Source organism: Juglans microcarpa x Juglans regia, chromosome 5D, assembly GCF_004785595.1.
Source record: "Juglans microcarpa x Juglans regia isolate MS1-56 chromosome 5D, Jm3101_v1.0, whole genome shotgun sequence".
NCBI lineage: Eukaryota > Viridiplantae > Streptophyta > Magnoliopsida > Fagales > Juglandaceae > Juglans > Juglans microcarpa x Juglans regia.
Window position 1 is genome coordinate 10,323,510 of NC_054602.1, and position 12,801 is coordinate 10,336,310.

The 12,801-nt window shown below is 32.8% G+C and overlaps 1 long non-coding RNA gene and 1 pseudogene across 1 annotated transcript; both read left to right on the forward strand.

Annotated features, from left to right (window-relative positions):
- Window positions 1–683: 683 nt before the first annotated feature.
- LOC121266023 lies at window positions 684–3,329 on the forward strand. The gene is made up of 3 exons (XR_005940725.1): window positions 684–693; window positions 735–740; window positions 3,039–3,329. It is a non-coding gene; the product is annotated as an uncharacterized LOC121266023 (long non-coding RNA).
- Window positions 3,330–5,197: 1,868 nt separating this feature from the next.
- Window positions 5,198–7,306, forward strand: LOC121266296 (annotated as a pseudogene).
- Window positions 7,307–12,801: the final 5,495 nt, after the last annotated feature.

Genomic DNA, 12,801 nt, shown 5'->3' on the forward strand with positions numbered 1-12,801 from the left:
TTTTTAACAATTAAATTAAATTAAAAATTAAAAAAAATCAAATATAAAATGAGTAGTACGAGGATAATAACTTTATCTTTTCCTTTATTCTCATGGTTCCATTTGGGTAGAGAATATTTTATTATTATTACTATTTTATTAGTATTTTTCACTTATTTTTTATTATTATTCAAATCACCTCCCGACTGAAACACAACTTAAATCTCGTATTCACATTTGTTTGGGTGGATGTCCCCTTCCCTTTTGGGATCTTTACTCCATATACGATGTTTCTTCTACTAATCCTTGTCCGCCTGCTAATATCTTCCCAAAGAGGGTAAAACTTGGAAGCGTACAAGAAGGTAGTAGGTAAATAAACTTTTCTTGCTAAACTACTACTTGGGAACAAAACAGCTCAGACGTTGCTATCACATAAAGATTCTGATGCAGATTTAAGGTAAAATGGGATTGTATTGACCGATACGATGAGAAGCGGAAGGAGCTAGCTAAACTACCTCCATTACATGAACGTGTAAAAAATGTCTAGTGTTGTCATGTTTGGTTTCCATGCATGATTAGTGATGCGTTATCGCCAAAAAAGTAGGGATCCTATTTCCTTGGGTGATTGAGACAGACAAATACAACAAAGCAAACACGGAACCAGCTAACGTCCGTATATTCGTACATCGAAACTTCGTCGCAGGACTCACTTTTGTCGGCCAACAGTCTTGTGTTCGTGTGATGATTGAAACAAGGAGGATGTACCCAAGTGTGTGTACGTGGGTGCGTGGTAGACAAATTAAAGGACACGATTTCATGCGCGCATGATGAGATGATGATCCTAATGTTACTGCAATTAATCAATTAACATACGTACGTACGCGTGCCACATGAGGTGCATTCGGACTGTATCCACAATATAAATGCGAAGAGCGTCCGACTCCATTCTTGTTTAGAGCAGTGCGTGTCACCTAACAGGCTAAAATGCATCTTGGTAGTCATGATGAGTACTGTGAAAGATCACACGTGAGTTAAAACGAGCCATATATCTTTGACTGTGACTCGTTGATGAACTCCAAACGACCAGCCGGCCGGATCGGAGTCTAAAGTCTGACCCTCTTTTGGGAAATACTCGGTATGTTAGAAAAGACATGCACCGTCCATCTTTTTTGCGCAACCTGTAATTTCAACCATCGTTTAGACCGATAAATTGGGCTGATGATCATTTTGCATCGCTACTTGGGTGATAGGGTTAATGGATGTATTGGGTGGATGAATTATGACCAAGGTGTAAGATCGAGCGCCCACGAATATTGAGCTCTAATATTTATAGAAAAATACTAAATGTACTTAAGAAAAATTTATAAAAAATTTAATTCTCTACATGTCAGTTATTGATATATTGAAAATCATAAAAATTTAAATTCTAAATTTGAATTTAAAAGAAAAACTAACAAAATAAGTATTGTAAGTAAAACTGTAAGTACATGTAGTATTACTCATATTTATAATACCGATTAACTTTTTTTTAGTTCCAATTGATGATCATCATGCATGGACCTCTGGCATGCATGAATACTCGAACGTACGTGATCTGCTTCATCGACCTTTTGTTCAATATTATTCATTCCCGCATAATTTTATGATGATCATAGGTTTTCCAAGGACATGTTCATAAACATCGATTTCTCTCACACTTCAGGTCATGTGAATGAAAACTACTCTTAAAACTAATCCAGCTCCCATGCACTTAGCTGGGTACGTTTTTCTACTGGCATAAGTAGTTATGGGTCCATTTTTTGGTGTCATGTGAGGTCTTTATTGAGTAGATGAGCGATAACACGGTTGCGATTTTCAAAAGATATTGATGGGCCATGGCGTATGTGCATGGCCGCCGGCCCCATGCATCTAAAAGAAAACTCCGAAAAGAAGATGATCAATATGAACAGAACAAAATTCAAGGAAGCGGGTTTTCCTAAGGGAGATGCTTCGGGTCGGTCGGGTATCAAATGTTATTTTACACCAGCAAATAAACAGCTGCCACGTATGAGTTTCAGTAATATTGAGAAACGAAAACACCCCGAATGTAGCATATCACAATTTCGTATTCCCTTCTTGTGCCCCCACCCGGCCACTCCCGTCGGCCTCCTCCCGTCTCTCTCTCTCTCGCTCATTCTAAAAAACCTTGCCCGTTGAAACAGTGTGCGCCCACCCCCTTCCACTGTTCCTTTGAAACCTCCTCTCTCTCTCTCTCTCTCTCTCTCTCTCTCTCTCTGTGTGTAAAAAACAGTCTACATTTTGGTGGTCATTTATGTACTATTTGATGCAGTTTGTATGTATTTTTAATTCAGCTATGGTCCCTTGTGCAAAATCTCTGGGCACGATGGCTCACTCAGTGTAGCATTCGGCTGCATCTGTTTCCTTCGTCTTGTTGTTGCTATATCTCGCTCGTTTCTATATGAATCTTTTGTGGGATTTGAAGTTGTTTTTTATTAAGTGATGATTTTTGGGGGGACATACTTTGATCTCAAACAATTGTTGTCGACTTTGGAGTTTAGTGTTTCCTTGGGAGGGAATAAACTCTCTTCCACCACCGCCTCTGTTGCCAGCTGTAAAAATAATCAGTTGTTCTATCTATTTAATGTCTCTTGAATTGGACAGCCCTATTCAGACTTAGATGGCAGTGACAATCTTTAAGAGCCCACTTAGCAGGGAATACCATGGAAGCCGAGAAATGGAAGGGAACCAGCCTTCAGGGAGGATACAAGTATTTGTGCAAACTGAAATTGGATGTGTTTTGGGGATTGAATTAGATCGAGATGATAATGTCCATATCGTGAAGAGGAGGCTGCAGCTTGCTCTAAATTTCCCTACTGAGGAGAGCTCACCCACTGGCCCAGTTTGTATTCGCAAATCATCTCAACTCATCTCACTATTATTTATTATTATTCAACAACTTTAACTCATAAATTTCATTACTATTTACAATTCATCTCATTACTATTTACAATCCATCTCAATTCATCTCAACTCATCTTCGAACCCAAACGATAAGGTAGATGGTGTTGAAGAATGATCTTAGTGCTATTCGAAACGATTCCCCTCTTCTTCTTACACGGAACCTTATGCATAGGAGCTCCTCAACCCCGTGTCTGTCACCTACTGGGAGGGATAACTAGCAGAGAGATCGGAGTGGTCCTATTGAGATATTAGGACAATCGACTCACTTTGCTAAAATGAAACAGCTGGTCAAGGAAATTGTGAAGGCAATTAAGATCGGGGTTAATCCGGTTGCTGTTCATGGTGGACTTGGTGGTGCGTACTATTTTAGGAATATCAAAGGTGAGAATGTTGCGGTTGTGAAGCCTACAAATGAAGAACCCTTTGCGCCGAACAACCGAAAAGGCTTAGTTGGCAAAGCTCTTGGGCAACCGGGTTTGAAACATTCAGTGAGGGTGGGGGAGACGGGGTTCAAAGAAGTTGCAGCTTACCTTCTCTACAGTCATTAAGTTTAGATCAGATATAGATCATGTTAATATATTTAATTTTTATTATAATCATTCATTCTAATTTACGTGTTATATTTTATTTATTTATATAAGAAAATTATTTTGTTTACATTTAATTTGTGTAATTGTGTTCATGTGTAGACTAAATCCTATTTATATAATTATTTTGATTATGTGGCATATATTCGATTAAGAATGATAAAATTTTAAAAATGAAAGTAATATTGAAAATATTTCGACTATATTTCATATTTTATGCCAAAACTTTAGAATGATTGATTGTACGATTGGATACCCAACGATTCACACCTCCCTTACAAGTTACACGTTATTAATTACAATAATTCACGTTTAATGACTTGCTGTGTCCTCAGTCTCTCTCTCTCTCTCTCTCTCTCTCTCTGAGATTTGACCGCTTGGTCCTTTGATAAAAGCCTATAGACTATATAAAGGTCTGGGCAAAGCTGTATGGCCCTACCCATACAAGGACTACCTACCTATATAGACTATGGAGTAGTTTGACTTTAAAAATAAGTTAGATTAATTGAAATAGCTGGTGAAGTGGAAAATAAAAGTTAAATTATTAATTATATTTTGTGTAGAAATTTAATAAAATTATTTTGAGATTTGAAAAAGTTAAATTATTTATTATATTTTATATAAAAATTTAAAAAAAATTATAATAATTTGATTAAATGAGATGAATTGAGGTAGATTTTGAATGTAAATAAGACTATAAATAATGTTATTTATTATCTAAAAGGAAAAGATAGTTGAACCGTTCCATTTGACTGCTTGTATATATTTTTTTTTCTTAGTGATTATGGAGATGATTTTAAGTATATTAATATTTATTTTTTTATTTTTTTAAAAATATTTAACTATATTAAAAAAATGTAAAAAAAAAGTAAAAAAAAAAAAAAAAAAAACTTAGGCGGCATGTCCAACGGTAAAGTAGCCTTGCCATTATCTAAATTCTTATCATTTTATAATGTATTAAATAATTAGAGACTATTTACTATATTTTATTTATAAATCTATTATTTAATGTCAGAAATTAAGATGATGAGAATTAAAAAAATGAATAAATTTTTTTAGACTATATATGACTGATAGTGAAATAAGTTGAGATAATATGTAAATAATAATAAGATTATTAATTAAAATTAAATGAGTTGAGTGGATCCAAACCGCCCAGTCTACTTTTAGCCTATAAATTTAGGTATTTTCTTTTAGAAAAAAAGTGTCTATTATGAAAAAAAAAATGCGCATTCTAGAATTCTATTTTTTAAAGGGTGCGTAAAAAATTTATATATTTTATAACTATAAAAAATATTTTTCTAAATAACAATAAGACAACCACAGAGTTCACAATATCAGAAGAAAAGTTATTTACATAAAATTCTTTTTTTTTTTTGATAAACCATAAATTTTTTTTACAATATCTTACTTAATGACGTTTTAAATAAAGAATAAAATAATTTATAAAAATAATATCATTTTATGAAAATACCATCATCTCAAAATATTACTGTAAAATATATATTATTTATACATGAAGTCTGAATATAATTATTCATATCTGAAATATGCAAGGAGTTCGTGCAATACACAAGAAAACGGTAAAAAAAAAAAAAAAAATCTTGTCTCTTCTTCCACCTTGGGGCAAATGGCAACCAGGAAAAGTCAAAGTAGAAGAAAACAAGCTCTCAATTTTCGTCACGTCATCGAGATTGTACATTGAGGGCGGTAGCTAGGAGCTGCTCGGCCTCGCGTTGAAATAAACGAGCAAGTCATATTTTCAAAGGTACAGATCAGAAAAAGGGCATAAATTATTACGATAATAATACGTTGTGTAAGGACTTCTTCAAAGTTTCCATGTGCTTGTGTTCATCGAGTACTGTAGGTTCTCCAAGTCCAAGTCCCTTCGCCCAAGGAATAGGTTTTTGCTTCAAATACATCCGGCGATTTAGATAAAATAAAAAAACCATGTCAATGATGTCGTGGTGATCATTTTTTACCGGAAGAGGTTGAGCCAAAGATGTCGGTGTCATTGTCGGATGCGACCGGATACATGCCGGCTTACGATGAAGCTGGTGCTGCAGCTGGGTACCATAACCAGTTCAAGCCATATAGCAGTACTACTAGTGTGTGCGAGATTGAGGAAGAGAGTACGAGCGAAATCTTCGAGATCGATCATGGAGTGCTGCCGATGGGATCCATCAAAGAAGAGTTTGAAGGGAGTGTGTTTTCGTTGGATGTTCAGAACTGGGAAGACTGCGTGTACGTGGCCGTGGGAAGAGCGAGTCCAGCATGGAAGCTCTTGCTTGGACTTTGAAGCACGCTGTTAATCCCTCCACTCTCGTCTATCTCATCCATGTCTTCCCGGAGGTTCAGTACATACCTAGCCCATGTAAGCTCTCTCTCTCTCTCTCTCTCTCTCTCTCTCTCTCTCTCTCTCTCTGTGGTTGGTGAGTCAAACTGGGCCATGTGCAGCCAGGGCCTCAACCACCAGTGACTTTGCTTTCAACAATAGATAAACAGAATTGTGAGATTCTTTTATGAGCTCTGTGAAAGACTTGCGAAGAAAAGGTTGAAACATGTCATTGTCGACGAAGCATCTAGTGGCATGCATAAATCACGGGAAAAATGATAGAGATCTGTGTCTATCGGTTGAAATTCATTTTTATAAGGGCCTAGATTTGAACTGAAGCTTTGGTTTTAGGAAATTTTTGGGACAATTAAGATAAAGTACTTGATGAAGGTTGACCCTACCCCATGCTCAGGAGCTGGGTTTGATCATTAAAATAGATCATAAACCAGGGTTTAAATCATTAGAATCTCCATGCTTGCTCCATTTTGAATACTACCTTCAAGGTGTCAGAATTAAACGAGAATTCATAATCGTAAAGTTCATCAAATTTTCCAGGATCTTATGCATATTAGACTGAAATGACCCATGCGTGTATCTTGTCATGATTTTAGTAGGAAAGCTTCCAAAGAATCAAGTGAGTGCAGAGCAGGTGGAGAGCTACATGGCCCAAGAAAGAGGCAAGAGGAGAGAACTCCTCCAAAAGTATCTTGATGCCTGCTCCACTTTCGGGGTACATAAACTCCAATTTGATTCATCATTTTATACAAACTTATCTATGTTTGAGGTTAATCTTTTAATGAAAATTTGAAGAAAAATACAATCAATGAAACAGGTTAAGTTCGATACCATTCTTATCGAAAGTGATATGGTTGCAAAGGCCATCCTAGACCTCGTTCCTATTCTCAATATTAGAAAGCTGGTTGTTGGAACCACTAAATCCAGTCTAAGGTACATGAATCTTTAGTTTATCATGAGTACGGGCAAGCCCATTTAAGAAGTTAATTATAATTCTGTGATCATTCCAAAGAAACTTTTTCTTTCTTTTTTCTCATCTGCACATAACTTTTCAAAAATGGATATATAGGAAATTGAGGTCTAGGAGAGGAAGTGGGATAGCTGATCAAATGCTGCAGAATGCACCGGTAGGTTGTGAGGTTAAGATCATATGTGAAGGAAAGGGAATACTGATTGAACAGATGACCGAGTCCCCTTCTCCACGTGACAATATTGATGATAATACTCCAAAGCAGCCTCCACAAGAGCAAGATGATCAACGCAATGACTCGTTTTCATGCAGTATGTGCTTCAAACCCATGTTCAAGTAATAGTTACAAATAATTGCAGAGAACCACTACAAGATCAGAAGGGACAGATCTCTTGGATTGATTCAGAGTGTAATATCTGATGCTGTAAATTAAAATCTTAAGAACACTATTTGTGATTCTGATCTTTCCACTGGGTTTTGTGTTTCTTTTTCGGTTTGGTATTAGTTGTCATAAATTGTAGCTTTGGAACAACTTAGACCGCGTAGATAAACAACCATGCCATTTTTCTTTTAGCTTTGGACATTAATCCACATTCAGCTACAAAACTACACCAATGCACAGTTGTCGCTGCATTCCCATTAGAAGCACTAGCTCTGAGAACATACATGCATGCATGCTTTTTATGCGCTTGAAAGCCTTAAAAAGGCAACACAATCAATACCACCACCAAAGATAAGAGTTCCTCGTAAACTATCAATGAAAGAACTCCATGCTCGCCACCATTAATAACACTCCCCCGACTTGTTTAGAACACAGTTCAGCTCCCCTAGCACAAACCTTTTCCATATCACAAACAGAAATCAAATCCGAGTAATGCTATACTCTATACTTCTATCCTATTTTCATCTCACTATTTAAGATGTGGCATATTTATTATTATTAGATAATAAAGAATCATCTAATAAAGAATCATTCAATAATAATAAATATATCATATCTTATATAGTAAGACGAGAATAAAATAATAGTATAGTGTATAAAATTTTACTTCAAACCCAGGCAAATTAGTGGTACAGCCATTCATTGAAGTGGTCATGAGGGGCTGTGTAGCACGGCCCGGCCAGTATTATGTAGAAAAACCGAGGATATATGCAGGGCCAGTTGGATAGTGGGCCTTCTCATCACAGTCCAAAAAAAACAATAAGTTAATTAAAAATAAAAAAAAACCTTACCCGCCAGTTAAGTCCCGTTTAGATATAAAAGTTTTTCTAACTCTTATAATCATTATAATTTTATCTATTTTTTATATAAAATATAATAAATAATTTAATTTTTTCAAATTATAAAATAATATTAATATTAAAAATAATATTTTATTCAACTTTCATCTCAACTTACTATCAAACCTTCCATTAATCTTATAAAATTGAGATTCAGGATCAATCGTTAAAAAAAATTATGAATAATATTTTTGCTACGCTCGATTGTACTTTTTATGATCTGTTGAATATCTCACTAGAAAGACCAAACATCCATGTTTCCTTGGTAAAATCAATCGAGGAAATAAATGAAAGCAGATGTGATAAATTTATGTCATGATCCAGTTCGGTCAAAACTAATAAATACATGAGGAACAAATTCAATTACTTGAAGAAATCCTGACCTCTTCGTATGCTACACCAATCACTACTTAATTGGTGACTGATAAGGATCCAAAAAAAAAAAAAAAAAAAACAAGAAGAAGAAGAAGTAAGGACAGTCCCGACTCAGGAACCTAGGAAAGCCAAGCATGGAGTATTAAATATTTTAACATGCATATTAATAATTAAATTTTTTATTTTTTATGATTTATAATAAAATAATAATAATTAAAAGACCTATCTTTCTTCATCACAGTTTAATAAATAATTTGGTTGACTATGAGAAAAGAATCACCCTAACAACTTAGCCTCCAAATGTCTTCCGATGGTTAGAGGCATAATAATATTGTAAGTGAGAACCCTTAACACCTTAGTACTATTTATAGACTTCTAGTTATCAAGAATTCTAGAAACTTTGTATCCTTCTATGATTAGATATAGAGTTAATCTTATCTCATTGAAGTTAATTTTATCCCAGTGTGACTCATCAAGTAAGTGATAAATATTGAGCTATTCTAAATCCATTAGGATATGCTAAAATTAATCATTCTACGCAAATTCATTTCCAGAAAACTTTCATAACTCATAATACATTAGTTCCATAATATCAATGTCAAACTAACTACCAATACGAGTCATGACGGTCCTCTATTATATGATCAACAAATTCTCTTTCATATACCACAATACCAGTAATTTAATTCAACACGATCTTTAATTGAGACAATTAAGCTAATACTGTAATGTCTTGGGTTCCAATTCATGTCTATTATAGATATTATCTTATCATAATTCATATACACCATTTCATGTATATATAAAGTGAAAATACAAGAAAACAGAAACAACTATAATAGATATCTTTTAATTTCAGTAACAAAATACTCAGTATATTAATGATTTCTTTAGCATGTTCACATCATGGGTATAAGCATATGACCCATCTTTTCAACATGTCATTTAAAGTATAGTTATTAACACACTGTTGTTACGAACATATCTGTTTCTGTACTTTCTTCTCAACACTTAGGTATTTAAAATTTCATTAAATACTTATCATTCGGAGAAAAATATTCTGAAAAATTCTTATAATACTTTATTAGCGGCTTGGCTATAAGTCGAATTCTAAGTCCTAAAATAAATTTCTTCAGTCAGATATTATACCTTGTGGCCTCAAAGTATACCACAAACTCAGTCTTTATTGCACATGAAGCAGTAAGAGATTTGTCTTATACTTTTCCATTAAATAACTATACTAAATAGCAAAATATATAACCATAACTGTATTTTTCATCATTAGAATAATCACACAAAATAGGGTCTGAATATCCAGTTACTTTAAGAATATCATATCTTCTTAAGGTAACAATATAGTCTTTAATTTCTTGCAAATAACTTTGCACTCTTTTCACAACTTTTGGGTCAAACATCCTTAGGTTCTTTGGCAACAACCAAGAATGCTAATTGCAAAATTGATATTCAACCTTATACAAGTTTGTACAATCATCAAATTTATTATAACAATCATTAGGGGTGTAACATGTCTGGTCCGGTTGGATTCGATTTTAAACAAGATTTAGGACCGAACTGGTATGCACCCGGTTTTTCATTTTTCAAAACTAATTACGCACCGGTTACCCTCCTAAACCAGTACATCCGGTTTTATCGGTTTCCGGTCCAATTTTTTAGTTTTAATAAAATGCAAATTTCTCATTAAAAAAAACTGCTTTAAAAAATATGTTTTATTAAAAATCTATTACTATTTACAAAAATCTGCTTTATAAAAAAAATCTGTTATGTAAAAAAAATTCTGCTATAAAAATTCTGCATTATAAAAAAAATTTATTATGCAAAAAAATTATGCTATAAAAAAAAAACTGAAACAAGAAATCTGCTATAAAATAAAATAAGTCCAAAAGTCTAATATTAATACTATATAATAATATATGGTCATAGTGATAATTATATAATATCTTATATATAATTATAAGTTATATTATTATATATAATTATAATTTATATTATTATATATAATTATAATTTATATTATTATATATATTATATATAAAAAATAAAAAAATATTATATATAATATTTAAAAAACTAATTTAAATATATAATAAATTGAATGGGTCCAGTTCAGTCCGATCCTAAAAATCATGGAACCGGTTCCGGCCAGTTTTGGCATTTTAGAAACTGGTTCCGGACCAAACCGGTCCAAAATCGGATCGGTTTCACTGGTTTGGTCCATTCCAGATTGGTTGTTTGGTTAAAATTTACACCTCTAACAATCATATACAAAATTTCATTAACAACCTAATCAATTCGAGAACACTATAAAATATTGAGCATGTCACATTTTATTTTTAAAACATCTATTGACCAACAATTCTACATGCAAAGTCTTTCAAAACTCTATACAAATATATTGAGACAATTCTAACAGTTTTCATCTTTGTATTAAGATTCAATCTCAATTACGAAAGACATCTCTTTCATAAATTTCATTTTTAAAGTTATTTAGAGATATAACTTTAATGTCATACTACAAACCGTGATTCATACTTGTCAAAAAGTCATATACATGCATGACCATAAATATAAATATACTCCCACTAAACTTAGTATATATACATTAACAATAAATATTTTTTTTAAATTTAAAAACGGTATTGGTATTATCAAATTTTAAATACCAATTTTCAAAAAATCTGTTACATTTTCAAAGTAACCATTTTTTTTGTTTCTTGTAAACTTCAGACTTTTACTCTGCAATTGTTTTCATATTCATTTGATGTAACTCTAGACCATAATGAGTTACTAATATCATAGTGATCCTTAATGAGTTATTTCAAATTTATTAAAATTTTATTTATAATAAATACTCATTTCTGAGTGAAATCCATGATTACAAGCCAAACTCTATATTATTCAATAATGCCTTAAAGTCGGGATTTTGTCTCCAATAATCATTTACATTCGACATTTTATACATTTCAGATAATTTAGACGAAATTACGAAATTAAAGTTGGGGTTTTAGATCCAATATGTTCTGGGACATATCTTGTATTGTCTTCAAATGCCTCAATAGAGGAATAAAGCTAATATTCAGCCCAAGGTTCACCGAAAGAGGATGGCTTTTTCAAGATGAGTAATGATATCCACACAATACATTTCATAACATATTTCACAACACATGTTGTAAAATAAGGATATTTTGGTAAAATGATGTCACTTTTACAAGTTAGTTTACAAAAATAACCTTCCTTTTAAAACATTGTTGTGTAAAATATTGTGAAAAGTGATATGTATTTATCATTTTTCATATCATATTATCAATAGCAAATCATTTGAAATTGTTGATTTTGGTGATGACAGCAGAGCTCTGCGGGCAATAGCTAATCCATTTGAGGAAAGTTTGATACTTCGATCTCAAGACTGAAAAAATAATAATGATTATCAAGTTTGAATCATATATCAAGCTATTTTATGGAGGAAAATGCACATTGATCCTCGGTTTCAGTTATAAACAGACTAAAAATTAAATGCAATTTGTTTAGCATATTTTGTTCATGATTCAACACTCTGTTCTTTTAAGCAAATTCGAATGCATTGATTTATTTTTGCTAGTCATTTGTATCATCCCTGAAAAGTTGAGGATGGTGATTTTTTTTCTTTTTCCTTCTATTGTTTTGAGAAAATATCAACCTAAAGGTCTCGTTCCATTAGTCTCTCTCACGACGATGGGAGATGTGAATTTGAGAAACTTATTATTATTAAACATATTTATTTTTTATGTTTTATATACCATATTTACTGTTGCATCCCGATTTAAAATGGACTATTTATGTATTAATTAGTCATTGTTTTCTTTTTCTTATCTGATGTGAGATTTTATTTAACATTTTCAAATAACTCCAGGATTTGTACGTCTTGCGATTGAGGTGTCGTTTAGATTCGAAAATGAGTTGAAATGAGTTGAGATGGATTGTGAATAGTAGTTAGATGAGTTATGAATAGTAATGAGATTTTAGAGTTAAAGTTGCTGAATAGTAGTGAATATTAATGAAATGAGATAAGTTGAGATGAACTGAGATGGGTAGTTAATTTCGCTCTTAAATAATTCTATTTGAAGACTTTTACGCCACACATAATTCACATAGCATAATTTCATAATCTTTTATGCCGTTGGTGGTGTTGGTGGTGACGGTAGACAAGCTTATTGGGATAAAGAAATAGTGAATACTCCCATCATCCTCCCATATGTTGGATATGTATTGCACATTTTACATGCAAGGACCTGGTTGTTCAC